Source organism: Eumetopias jubatus, unplaced genomic scaffold (genome assembly GCF_037043125.1).
Source record: "Eumetopias jubatus isolate StellerSeaLion01/CBP00866 unplaced genomic scaffold, mEumJub1_p1.0 scaffold_12, whole genome shotgun sequence".
In the NCBI taxonomy this organism is placed as follows: domain Eukaryota; kingdom Metazoa; phylum Chordata; class Mammalia; order Carnivora; family Otariidae; genus Eumetopias; species Eumetopias jubatus.
The window spans coordinates 50,313-64,055 of NW_028274818.1; the positions used below are offsets into that span (position 1 = coordinate 50,313).

Genomic DNA, 13,743 nt, shown 5'->3' on the forward strand with positions numbered 1-13,743 from the left:
TGCTCTTGCCACTTCTTTTAAACTTGATACTGAAAGTCCTAGTAGAGAAATTAAATAAGAAAAAGAAACAAAATGCATCCATATAGGAGAAGAAGAAATAAAATTATCTCTATTTGCAGATGACATGATCATACATAGAAAACTCTAAAGGCTAAATAACAATAAACCTGTTATAAATAATAAATAAATTCAATAAGTTTGCAGGATACAAAATAAACATTCAAAATCTATGTATTGTACACAGACAACAAACTATCCAAAAGAGAAACTTTAAAAAACCAATCTCATTCACAATAGCAAGAAAAGGAACAAAATGCATAGGAAATAATTTACTCAAAGAGTTGAAAGACCTTCACACTGAAAATATTGATGAAGAGAATTTAAAAAGACACAGATAAATGGAAAAACATCCAATGTCCATAGATTGAAAGAATTAATATCGCTAAAGTGTCCATACTACCCAAAGTTATCTACAGACTCAATGCAATTCCTATTAAAATCCCAATGGCATTTCTTATGGAAATAGAAAACGATCTTAAAATTCATATGGAACCACAAAAGACCCTGAATGGCCAAAGCAATCCTGGGCAAAAAGAAAAAGTTAGGGGTATCACACTTGCTGATTTCACAATTCATTACAAAACTATGGTAATCAAAACAGTATGGTATTGGCATAAAAACAGACATGACCAATGAAACAGAATAGAGAACCCAGAAATAAGTTCACACGTAGGTCAACTGATCTTTGACAAGAGTGCTGAAATGAGGAAGACGTAGTTTCTTCAGTAAAAGGTGTTGGGAAAACTGGATGCAGAAGAATGAAGTTGGACCCCGATCTCACATCATACAGAAAAATCAACTCAAAATGGAGGAAAGACTTGAATATAAGACCTGAAACCATAAAACTACTAGAGAAGAACATAGGAAAAAAGCTTCTTGACATTGGTCTGGGCAATAATTTTTTTGGATGTGGAGACCAAAATCACAGCCAACAAAAGCAAAAATAGACAAATGGGATTACATTAAATTAGAAGCTCTGCACAAAAAAGGAAACAATCAACAAAGTGAAAAGGCAACCAACAGAATGTGAGAAAATATTTGCAAACCATGTATTTGATATACAAAATATATAAGGAAGTCATACAACTCAATAACAAAAAATATTTTTTAAATCTAATTTTATTTATTTTTTACAATCTAACAAAAAATATTTTTAATGGGCAAAAAATATGAACAGACATTTCTCAAAAGAAGACATACAATGGGACCCCTGGGTGACTCAGTTGGTTAAGCATCTGCCTTCGGCTTGGGTCATGATCCCAGGGTTGGGATGTCAGGCTCCCTGCTCAGCGGGGAGTCTACTTCTCCCTCTGCCTCTGCCCCTCCCCCCACTCATGCACATGCGCTCTCTCTCTCTCTCTCTCTCTCTCAAATAAATAAATAAATAAAGTCTTTAAAGAAGAAGAATGGGGCGCCTGGGTGTCTCAGTCGTTAAGCATCTGCCTTCGGCTCAGGTCATGATCCCAGGGTCCTGGGATCGAGACCCGCATTAGGTTCCCTGCTCTGCCGGAGGCCTGCTTCTCCCTCTCCCACTCCCCCTGCTTGTGTTCCCTCTCACGCTGTCTCTCTCTGTCAAATAAATAGATAAAATCTTGAAAAATAGTAATAATAATGAAGAAGAAGAGGAAGAAGAAGGAGACATACAAATAGCCAACAGGTATATGAAAACGTGTTCAACTTCATTTACCACCAGGGAAATATAAATCAAAACCACAAAGATATAGCATCTCATACCTGTTAGAGTGGCTATATTCAGAAAGACAATAAGTAACAAATGTTGGCAAGGATGTGGAGAAAAGTGAATACTTGTGTACTGTTGGTGGGAATGTAAATTGGTAAAGCATTATGGAAAATAGTTTGGAAGTTCCTCAAAAAATTAAAAATAGAACTACCTGATGATCACGCAATCCCACTTCTGGATATACAACCAAAAGAAATGAAATAGGGATCTCAAAAAATAATCACTCCTCTGTTCATTTCAACATTATTTAATAATAGCCAATATATGGAAACAACCTAAATGCCCATTGAAGAACGACTGGATAATGAAAATGTGGCATGTATATTCAATGGAATATTATTACCCAAAAAAGAAGGAAATCCTGCCATTTTCAACATGGGTGAACCTAGAGGACATTATGCTAAGTGAAATAAGGCAGACACAGAAAGACAAATACTGTATGATCTCACTATATATGGAATCTAAAGAAGTTAGAAATAGTAGAAAAGCAGTTACCAGGGGCTGGAGGGAGGGGGAAATAGGGAAATGTTGGTCAAGGGATATAAAGTTTCAGCTATGCAAAATGCATAAATTCTGAAGATCTAATGTAAAACAATGTGATTATAGTTAATACTTTATTGTATACTTGAAATTTGTTAAGGGAGTAGGTCATAAGTGTTCTCAACACATAAAAAATGTAATTATATAGGGTGACTAATATGTTAATTAGCTTGATTGTGGTCATTATTTCACAATGTATTATGTATATCAAATCATCAAACTGTACACCTTAAATATATACAGTTATTAACTGTCAAATATTTCTCAACTTAAAAGAAGAACAACACCCTATCTCCTAGAAGATTATAGTCTGGAGGTGGAAGCAGACACCTAGACAAAACTCTAGGTAGTGTGCTTAGAAAAGAGCCCCAGGCTTATTGCCAAACAGACATCCCCACAGTCACCAGGGCACAGTCCTAGCCTTCACCACTGTCCAATTGTGAAGACCAGTCATTGAAAGCAACACCTGGCAGTGGCAACAAGCCACTACAGCAAAAGGCTCACTCTCTAGTTAGCTTGAGAAAGACTCACTCAAAATTGGCCCTGAAGCCCAAGACCTCAAGAGAATATTAGGTTGGGGTGGTGGGGTGTGGATTTCAAACAAAAAGTAAAGAAATATGGCCACTTTGACACCAAAGATAATGAATCAGGTTATAATGGTTAAATATTGAGGCTCCATTTGGGATTTTTACCAGTTCTCCTCAGTGTTTATCTACTTTCTATTTTATAGATCCATTTTATCTTTACAGTTAGAACCAACCAATATTGTAGTCAATGACCTCACTGGTTTCTGGAACCTCCAGTGATGCTCTATGCTTGAGAGGGGTTACTAGATGCTTTAGAATCCTTAGGGAGGACGTTTGAGATGAAAGGGAAAGAGTGACATTATTGCATTTTCTGAGTAACCTGATTTCCTTGCCATGTAGAAGATTAGAAGAGTATCAGGGTACGGTGAATGCCTGGGCTGCTTCTGTAGGATTGGGAGGCTTTTGGAAACTGAGAAGATTACTAAATATATAGAAATAACTAAACAAGCACTTCCTCTGTGTGGAGCACAGACTTCACACCTACCGGTTCATCTCACCTGTGTACGGATTGCTGATAAAGAGCCCAAGGGACAACTTAAGGAACATGCTCAAGGCAACATAGCTACTGAATGCAGAGGCACAATTCATACCTAGTCTGGCTCCACGGCACCTGTTTCTTTTCTCTTTTTTTAACAGCTTTATTGAGATACCATTGATATATAAAAATTACATATATTTAAGGTATACAACTTGAAGGTTTGATACATATGTACATTGTGAAATGATCACCACAATCGAGCCAATTAACATATCCATCACTTCACATCATTACCCTTGTGTGTGTGTTTGTGTTGGGAAGATTTAAGATTTATCCTTTTAGCAGATGACAGGTATACAATACAGTTTTGTTAACTATCATCACCATGTTGTGCATTAACTGTGTTATCTCGCCTCTGAATAACAGAGGATCCGGCTGGGGGAGGAGTCCTGCAGTTTGAAAAAATTGCTGATACAAGGGCATACTCAGGTGGGAGCCAGCCTGATATGTTCAAGAGACGGAAGGAAGACAGCCAGAATAATGTAAATTAAGGGCACAGAGCGAGAGAGGTAGGAGGTGAGGTTACTTATGTGAGGGAAGCAGAGGCCAGACCAAGAAAGACTTTGCAAATTTGGAGTTTACTCTAAATGGGGTGGGAAGCTAATAAAAGATACACCATGTTCATGGACCAGAAGAGTCTGCTATTGCAAAGCTGTCATTTCTCCCAAAAGCTACCCATAGATTCAGTTTACTCCCTATCAAAATCATAGTCGGGACTTTTGTAGAAATTGACAAGCTAATTCTAAAAAGTATATGGAATTCAAGAGGCTAAGAATGGCATAGACAATTATGAAGAAGAGTTAGAGGATTCACAGGAGTAGATGATAGGGTGTATTACAACAGCTACCACAGGGGCTGAAGGGAGGCCTCAGAGAAAGAGCAACACACCCCAGAGCCAGAACCTGCCAATCATTACGCAGCTTAGCATCCCACCACCCACTAAACAAGGTGCTCAAATCTCTGGTCTTCAGTGGATGCCCCAAGTTCTAGTCAGAACAGAACCAGAGTCCTGGGAGACCTCACCTCTGCACTCAGGGGCTGATATCAAGGGTGCAGTGGTGTCCAAGGCTCCATATGAACGGGACATAATGTCAGGGACCTGCTCTGCCCAGACCTCCATATGAAAAGGTCACTGGACTGCACTGGTTTTAACAGGAAGCAAACAGGCAGCAGCACCCTCCTCTCACTCCAATCCCTGGATACAAAATTTCAAGATGGAAGAGAGAGAGAGAAGAATGACTGGTTTGGAGAACAGAGGCTCTGGCAGCAGATGACTTCTGGATTCTCTCAGTAGATGAGCTGAAAGCAACGGGGCTTTGGCACTGGACGTTATCAGCCTGAGCGAAAGCACTTGAAGGAGAGGATAGCCTTCGGTTTGGGCACAAAACACAGAAAAAAAAGGCAACCTATGGAATAGGAGCAGATATTTGCAAATGACATATCTGATAAAGGGTTATTAGCCACAATATATAAAAAACTTACACTACTCAACACCCAAAAAACAAATAATCCAATTTAAAAATACGCAGAAGAAATAAACAGACATTTCTCCAGAGAAGACCTCCAGATGGCCAACAGACACGTGAAAACATGCTGAGCACCACTCATCATCAGGGAAATGCAAATCCAAACTACAATGAGCGATCACCTCATACCTGTCAGAATGGCTAAAATCAAAAACACAAGAAATAACAAGTGTTGGCAAGGATGTGGAGAGAAAGGAACCCTCATGCACTGTTGGTGGGGTGCAGCCACTCTGTAAAACAGTATGGAGTTTCCTCAAAAAGTTAAAAATAGAACTACCCTACGATCTAGTAATCACACTATTGGGTATTTACCCAAAGAACACAAAGACACTAATTCAAAGGGATACATGCACCCCGATGTTTATAGCAGCATTATCTACAATAGCCAAATAATGGAAGCAGCCCAAGTGTCCATCAACTGATGAAAAGATAAAGAAGGTGTGGTATATATACACAATGGAATATTACTCAGCCATCAAAAAGAAGGAGATCTTGCCATTTGCAATGACATGGATGGAGGTAGAGGATATTATGCTAAATGAAATAAGTCTGTCAGAGAAAGACAAAGACCATATGATTTCACTCATATGTGGAATTCAAGAAACAAAACAAATTGGGCAAAGGGGGAGAAAAGAGAGAGGGGGCAAACCAAGAAACAGACACTTAACTACAGAGAACACAGTCACGGTTACCAGAGGGGAGGGGGTGGGGAGATGGGGGGAAATAGGTGAAAGGGACTAAGGGGAACACTTGGCATGAAGAGCACCTGGTGATGTATAGAAGTGCTGAATCACTATATTGTACACTCGGAAACTCACATAACACTGGATGTTAACTATACTGGAACTAAAATTAAATTAAAATCTCAAAAAACAGAATAAAGAAAACACACCAAAAAACAAAAAACATAACCAATCGGTTTTTACTCTATCCCGTGCCACCCCACCCCCATCGGCCAGAGTGAATGACTCAGAGGTCTCTGTTCCTTGGAGCTGGGAGATAACAGAAAATCCATCGTTGGTTTCTGCTCCCAGTGCCTGGCACGAGATCTTGAAACCCTTATAATTTCCTGGGTGATGAGAGCACTAGGAACATCTTTTGTTCTAATATTTGGTCTTTGACCCAGTCCCTGACACGGTGCTCTTGAAACCCTTGTGATTTCCTGGGTGACAGGAGTGCCTTTTGTTCTAATGAGGCAAATCTGGGCGGGCGTTTGGATGGCTCCCAGGTTGGGGCTGGTCACCAGTAAGACCAAGTGTTGATTAGAAGCTTGAAACTTTCACTCTCCATCCCCATCCTCCAGACAGGGGAGAGAGCCTGGAAATGGAGTTAATGAACCGTCAAGCCTATGTGAAGAAGCCCCTGTAAAATCAAAAAAATATGGGGTGCAGGAGCTTCCAGGTTGGTGGACAGTGAGAGGTATTGGGACAGGGCCGTGCCCGGACAGAGCAAGGAAACGCCACGCCCCTTCCCACAAACTTCACCCTACACATCTCTTCCATCTGGATTTTCATCTGTAGCTTTATCATTCCCTTTAATAAAGGGCAAATGTAAGGGTTTCCCTGAGTTTTGTGAGCTGCTCTAGCAAATTAATCAAACCCAAAGGTGTAAGGGTTCAGGGGAAACTCAGATTTGTAGCCGAGTCAGACAGAAATTGTGAGTAACCCAGGGTCTTACTGCTTGTGACTGACATCCAAAGTGGAGGTGGGAGCAGTCTGGTGGGACTGAACCTTTAACCTGTGGGATCTGATTCTGTCTCCAAGTCAGTAGTGTCAGAATTGAGTTAAATTGTAAGACATCCAGCTGGTGTCATGGAGAGCTGCTTGGTGTGGTGTAAACCCCACACACTTGGTGACCAGAAGTGTCAGAGGCGCAGTGTTCTGTGTGAGTGTGGTAGTCGTGAGAGAGTAAAGGAGATGAGCAGAAAACGGACCACAGTGGAAGAACTGGGGCTTCCAACTCAGGAGGCAGGATTGTGGGTTTTACCAGTTTAGCTCACCTGAGAAGGAATGTCAGGAGAATCAAAAACTATAGTTTTAGGGGTGCATTTCACTTGGCATTATGATTTCTATTGTGTTACTTCTACTCTTAGGGGTGCATGAAGAGAAGCTACCAGAAGCAGCAGCTTCTGGTAAGTCTAAAGGGGAAAATTGGGGGGTGCCTGCATGCCTCCGTCGGTTAAGCATCTGCCTTCGGCTCAGGTCGTGATCTCCAGGTCCTGGGATCGAGCCCCGCGTCGGGCTCCCTGCTCAGCGGGGAGTTTGCTTCTCCTTCTCCCTCTGCCCTTCCCCCTGCTTGTGCTCTCTCTGTCTCTCTCTCTCTCCCAAATGAATAAAATCTTTTTTAAAAGATAAAAATAAAAATAAATAAAGGGGAAAATTTTTGTTGCAGACAGAAAAGACACGTTAAGCCAACAAACCTTTCCCTGACCCACAAATCACCATGGATTACTGACTAATAATGATTCTTAACATCTCTGCCCGTCCTTCCGTTTTACAGAGCATGCTCACATACATCACCTCACTTAATGCTCATAACAACCCTGGGAAATAAGAGCTATTGTCCCTATTTTACATCTAAGGTAACTGGAGCTTAAGGGGTAGGTGATGTGAGCGTATTCATAACAATGTACAAACCCCTTTATCTGTGGTTTCAGCTTCCCTAGTTTTAGTTACCCACTGTCAACCACATTCACACAACTTTTATTACAGTATATTGTCATAATTGTTCTATTTCATTGTTAGTTATTCTTGTTAATGTCTTACTAATTTCTAAATTAGTATAAATTCATGACTAATTTATAAATTAAGCTTTACCATAGGTAGGTATAGGGAAATACTACAGTGTATGTGTATCTGTGGTTTCAGGCATCCACTGTGGGTCTTGGGCCATATCCCCCATGAATAAGTGGGGGCTACTCAGTAATAAGTAAATGTCATTGCTATTCCAGAAACTGGTCATCTGACCCCTATCCTGGATGCAGTCTAACACCTGTTGGAGTTGAGAAGTAGGCCCTGCTGGATGCTGGGGGAGGTGGGAAATGCTTAGCCGCCTGACTGTGTTGGTGAGCTGGGGTCCTCAAGCAAACAGGGTCATGGGTCCTGCCCACTCCTGCCCTACTGCTGGCCATGCCCCTTTAAACTCCTCCTCACACCGGTTGATGGGAAGGGGCTGGGGTTGGGGGGGGGTGGGATCCTCCTTCACCATCTTCTCCAAGCCAGATTTGTCCATGACATCTGAATCTCGGGGGTTTATGAAGTAGGCTGAATGGCCCTCAACATCTTCTCACTTCACTGTTTCTCTTCTTTGTTTTCCAATAAAGCTGCAGAAAGGAAGATGATCACCCAGCTTTACCTTCCCATGTGTGAGACTGGGGAACTGGCCCAGGCTGGGATGGTGTGAGGGCAGAGCCACGGAGAGGGGCAGTGGGCAGGGCTGAATGGCTCTGAGTGGATTGGGTATTCCTTAGGTCCAGGTAAAGTTCAGGGAAGGGAATAGAGTTCTGAGGAGAGGGTGGGGAAAGTTCTGGAGATTCCAAGGGCTGGGAGGAGATGTGTGGGCAGAAGTGGGTGGGCTGTGCAGGGTAGTGTGAAGTCATAGAGTTTGATGGACCTTGATTTAAGGTGCAGGGAAAGATAGCCGTCAGACCTTATGTCTGTTAGTACTGAGAGCAGGGCTAACACTCCCCATCAAAAACACTGCCAGAAAGAAAGGCACGGAGTCCTGTGTCCCTGAGTATGACAGAAAGAAGAGAGCAGAGCCCCGTCAGTGTGGAGCTGCCACAGGCCAACAGTCACCTCCCAAGGGGAAGCCTTCACCCACCACATTCTGTGTGACCTCCCAGGTCTCTGGGCTCAGGTCTGCCGTGGGCTCCCAGAAAAGCACCAAAGAGCTCAGTCAATCCTGCATGTTTATAATATTCCCTGGCCCCCAGCCTCGGGCCCCCCTTTATTTTGGACACCTCCTGAGGCCCAGCCAGAGGAGCCCTCCGGAGCCCGTTGAAGTTGAGGCTAGTTGCTGTCAGGTTCATGGGATGCAAGGGAAGCCAGAGGATAATGAAGCATTTGCTCTTGGGACTTGTAGGCTGGACTGTCCTTTTCCAGACCTAGGTAGGGTGAGGCCAGAATAGGGATGAATAGGAGTCCCAGGGCTGAGACAAAGGGAATATTACAAACATGCAGGGATCGGCTGTGAGTCCCCCAGGTGTCTCTCTGAGCATCTTGAAGAGATCAGAGCCCAGAAAGCCAGGGGATGCCACAAACCACGGATTAACTAGGATCAAGGGCTGAAAAGACAGAGAAGGTTCTGGAAATCCTACACTTGGATCTGTCCTCAGTTGCCTGTAAAGACATTCTCCCCAGTAGTTTTGTGAATCTCTCGGGATGTCACAGAGCCATCAAAAGCTGGGACAGAAACAACATGAGAGATTATCTAGTCCAGCCCCTCAGAGGATGCTGAGGCTTGGAGGAAGAAAAGAAATGACTGCCTCCTGACTCCTAGCCCAGGGTGCTCCCCTGGAGAGAGCAGAGGGCAAAGCCGGGGCACCACGCCTTTAATCTGGAAGAAGCAAAGCAGCTAATGGGGAACCACCAGACCCTGAGGAAGAGGCAGGGAGGAGGGGACACATGAGAGGTGCGCATGGGGTGAAGAACAGTCCCTTTTATGGTTCTCACATCTAGGCCTGTCCCACCGACTGCCCATGTGACACTGCTCTGGGTGGGGACTCACACCCAGGGCTCTGCCCGACCCAGGCCCCTCTGGGAGCTCTGTGGGGCTGGACTAGCAGATGCTGACAAAGGGAAGGTACAAGGCTGCTGTGCCCCAGGAAATAGAGCATTTGGGGATTTGCAGGTGGAACCAGAGTCTTTGATTACATATCCAGTGAGTCATTTGACTTTCATTCATTGTCAATAGTGTAAAAGTTGCTGCCTATATGCCAGGTGGTATGCTAAAAGCTTTGAATGCATTTATCCCATTTAATCCTCAGGAAAAAACCTGTGTGGTAGGTATCATTATCCCAGTTCACAGACGGGGAGCCAAGGGCTTGGATAAATTTCCCAAGAGTACCCTCCTGGTAAATGGCAAAGCCAGGATTCTAACCCAAGTCCGGCTGACTTTGAAGGCCAGCTCCCAGCACTCTGCAGGACACTCAAGTCTGTCCATCACGAAGCTGAGCGAGCGGGGTCACCCCCAGGCCTGCCCCCACAGGGGCCCACCATCGAGGCAGATGCTATGCACACAGCTGTGTGGCCAAGAAGGTGACAGCAAAGCAACCAGGGCTGTGACAAGGGCATGGCCCAGGGACCTCAGTCCTTGCTGCTCTGTAGACTCCAACGGCCCAAGCAGCGGGGTGGGGCTCCCGTGGTCTCTGAAGCCATGGCCCTCACACTCCTGTCAGTCACAGGCTGCGCCGCAGGAGACAGCTATGAAGGAAGCACTTGTGCATTCTGAGGAAAACCACTTTGACTGGAAGCATCTTGTCAGATCCTCCCTAGAGGCCCAGAAAGGCAACTGGTGTATCTACCTCACTCTATAGCTAAAAAAAACAGGGTTCAAGAGTCAGGTTGGCTTGGCCAAAGTCACAGAGCTAGGGAGCAGCCGACTCAGGGTCTGGCCCAGGAGTGCCAACTCTCAATGAGCACCCTTACTGCTGGGGCACACAGCCCCACAGGGTTCTGGATCATGACAGGAGAAAGAGTCTCCTGGTCGCCACTGGGAACTGCAGAGTCACTGGGTTCATTCTACCTGCTCTGTGCTACAAATCATCCCCATGTGTAAGCGGAGCCCGGATTATTCAGTGAGCACCCACCCAAGCACCCTGGAGCTCCTCAGAACTGCTTCTCATGCCTCCCTAGGGACCTTTCTATTCCCCCGAAACTGCTCTTCCCGGCTCTCAGGGTCTATCAGGGGCACTGGGGGAATCTGTGATATCAAGGCTTCCTGGCTCTACTCTTCTTCCAGCTGCCCCCCAGCACACACGTGCACGCACACACACACCGTCTGTCTCACGCGAATGTACACATGCACACAAACACACCCTGAATATATCTGCACTTTGTTCTTTGGAAACATCTCTGCATCCTCTGCGCAGCCTCCCATCCACCCTCCTCCGGTCAGACCCTCCTTCTATGGGGTTTCCAAATGACTTTATTCCAAGATATTTTCTGCAAACGAAATTGTATGCAGGAGCCAGAGATATTGTTAACCTTAAAAATACAAACCTAAAAAGTAAAAATAAAAAAACAAAATATATTTCACCAGCAAAAGATGGGCTTATCTGGGATTAGCAGAGGTGGCAATCATGGACAAGCAAGCTGCAGCAAAACCCAAGGCAGGTCTGCAGAATTAAGAAGAGAACTGCCCTATTATACAAGAAATGGGGGGGGGGGGGGTGTTGGGAGGGACCCTTGTAAAAAGTCCACGTAAAATAGTGGCTTCTCATTGGCAGGGCTGTGGCAACCTCTCAGTGGCTGGGCTGTGGCAGCCTCTCAGTGGCTGGGCTGTTGCAGGGTTGGGGGGAGAGGGAGTTGGAAAACTTCCTCATCCTGTAGGGATAATGAAGTAGTATCTACCTACAAGGTGCAACTGACCAGGAGTGCTGGGTGTCAGAGGTCCCCCTGCCGGCCTCCTGACTCCATTCTGAAGGAGATTTCTGTTTATTAATTTTCACAATATCAAACTGTAAAAAGCAGAGGTGCTTTGGGAAAGGGTGGGAATGAAGCCAACCGCAGCAGCCCCCAAAGCTCCTCCAAAACATCCTGGTTAAAGCAGACTCCAGCCCCAGGCTGCCATGGGGTTTATTATCTCTGTGCCTCAGTGTCCTCATCAGTAAAAAGCAGTGACAATAGTAGCATGTAGCTCCTCTGGTGTCGTGAAAATTAAGGTTTATGTATCATTAAAGATTATCTTGTTAAAGAACAAAAGTTCAGTCAAGTAAATTTGAAGATCTAATTGGCTTTATTAAGGGATTCATGAATCAAGCAGCAGTTGAACAAAATGGAAGGTTTTTAAAGGCAGGAGGTGGGGCAAGGAAGTCCTTAGGAAAAGAAAAGAAAAGATTATCTCAAGCCAGATTATCTTGGGTGGGGGGAAGGTTAAGGTTTGGGTGACAGGAGTACCTTTTGTTCTAATGAGGCAAATCTGGGTGGGCACTTGTATGGCTCCCAGGTAGGGGCTGGTCACCTGTAAGACCAAGTGCTGATTAGAAGCTTGAAACTTTTACTCTCCACCAACCACATGGTCAGTCAACCATAGAGTCCCAATAAAAATTCTGGACACTCAAGACTTGGTTGAGTTTCCCTTGTAGGCAAAGTATATTGTCCAAGTGTATTGCCACACATCATTGCCTGGAGAGTAACAGTCTCCACGACTCCAGGGGAAGCCCCATGCTTGGACCTTTCCTGAACTCTGCTCTATATGACTCTTCCTACTTGGATGATTGTAATCCATTTCCTTTCCCTGTAATAAACAATAACCATGAGTATAACAGCTTCCAGTGAGTTCTATGAGTCCTTCCACTGAATTATCAAAGTTCAGGGTGGTCTCAGAGATCCACAAACTTGCAGTTGGCATCAGAAGTGAGGGAAGTCTTGTGAATTGTGCTCCTTCTATTTTTTTAAAGACTTTATTTATTTATTTGATAGAGAGAGACACAGCGAGAGAGGGAACACAAGCAGGGGGAGTGGGAGAGGGAGAAGCAGGCTTCCGGCTGAGCAGGGAACCCGATGCGGGACTCGATCCCAGGACTCTGGGATCATGACCTGAGCTGAAGGCAGATGCTTAACGACTGAGCCATCCAGGCGCCCCTGTGCTCCTTCTAACCCTGAAGCAGCCAGAAGGGTATTACTGAATATATATAATCAAAAGAAATCAAGAATAGGTAAGCAGAAGACTGAAATCAGGGACGCCTGGGTGGCTCAGTTGTGAAGCGTCTGCCTTCGGCTCAGGTCATGGTCCCAGGGTCCTGGGATCGAGCCCCACATCGGGCTCCCTGCTTGGCAGGAAGCCTGCTTCTCCCACTCCCCCTGTTTATATTCCCTCTCTCACTGTCTCTCTCTCTCTCTCTCTCTCTCTCTCTCTCTCTCTGTCAAATAAATAAATAAAATCTTTAAAAAAAAAAAGAAGGCTGAAATCAGCCACCCAGTGGAAAGGTACTATGCTTTGCCCATTTTTCACCCCTGGGCCAGTTCTCAGATCCAGAAACCATCAATTGAAATAGAGACCTGGCCACATAAAGAAAGACCCTATAACACCACAGCAAGCAGATATAGTAATGATTCCCCCTGTCTTTTCCCAAAGGAACCCGTGACCATTTATTTCCACCTGAGCACTTAGGACTCCCTGTGCCAGTACTCCAGTAGGAAAAATAGGCATAACTTTATTAGAAGGATAATTGATCCTGATCACAGGGCAGGGTAGACGCTTTTTGGCCCTCAGGTTATCCACTGGGGTATCTGTTGTTATTCCTGTGTCCAGTTTTAAATGTAAATAGGTAAATAACAGCAACCAAAACCTGATAAGGGCATGGGAGCCAGGAGCCCTCATCCCTTAGAAATGACAGTCAGGATCACCCCACCAGGCAAGCCACCTAAACTAGCAGAAGGGCTGGTCACTGGGAAAGAAATTTGGAGAGAAGAGGAAGATGATGAGCATCACCGGTGACCCCAGTGACAACGATAGCAGGGAAAGCTGTAGTAGCAAACCCTCCTCAGAAATCACAGCTGACTGGAACCAGACAGGCTGTCCTACATG

At 44.7% G+C, this 13,743-nt stretch overlaps 1 protein-coding gene across 1 annotated transcript in view; it reads right to left on the reverse strand.

The window, feature by feature from the left end:
- The window catches only part of LOC114198598 (protein S100-A15A-like), a 37,333-nt gene that overhangs the window by 7,423 nt on the left and 16,167 nt on the right, over positions 1-13,743 (reverse strand). The window lies entirely within an intron of this gene.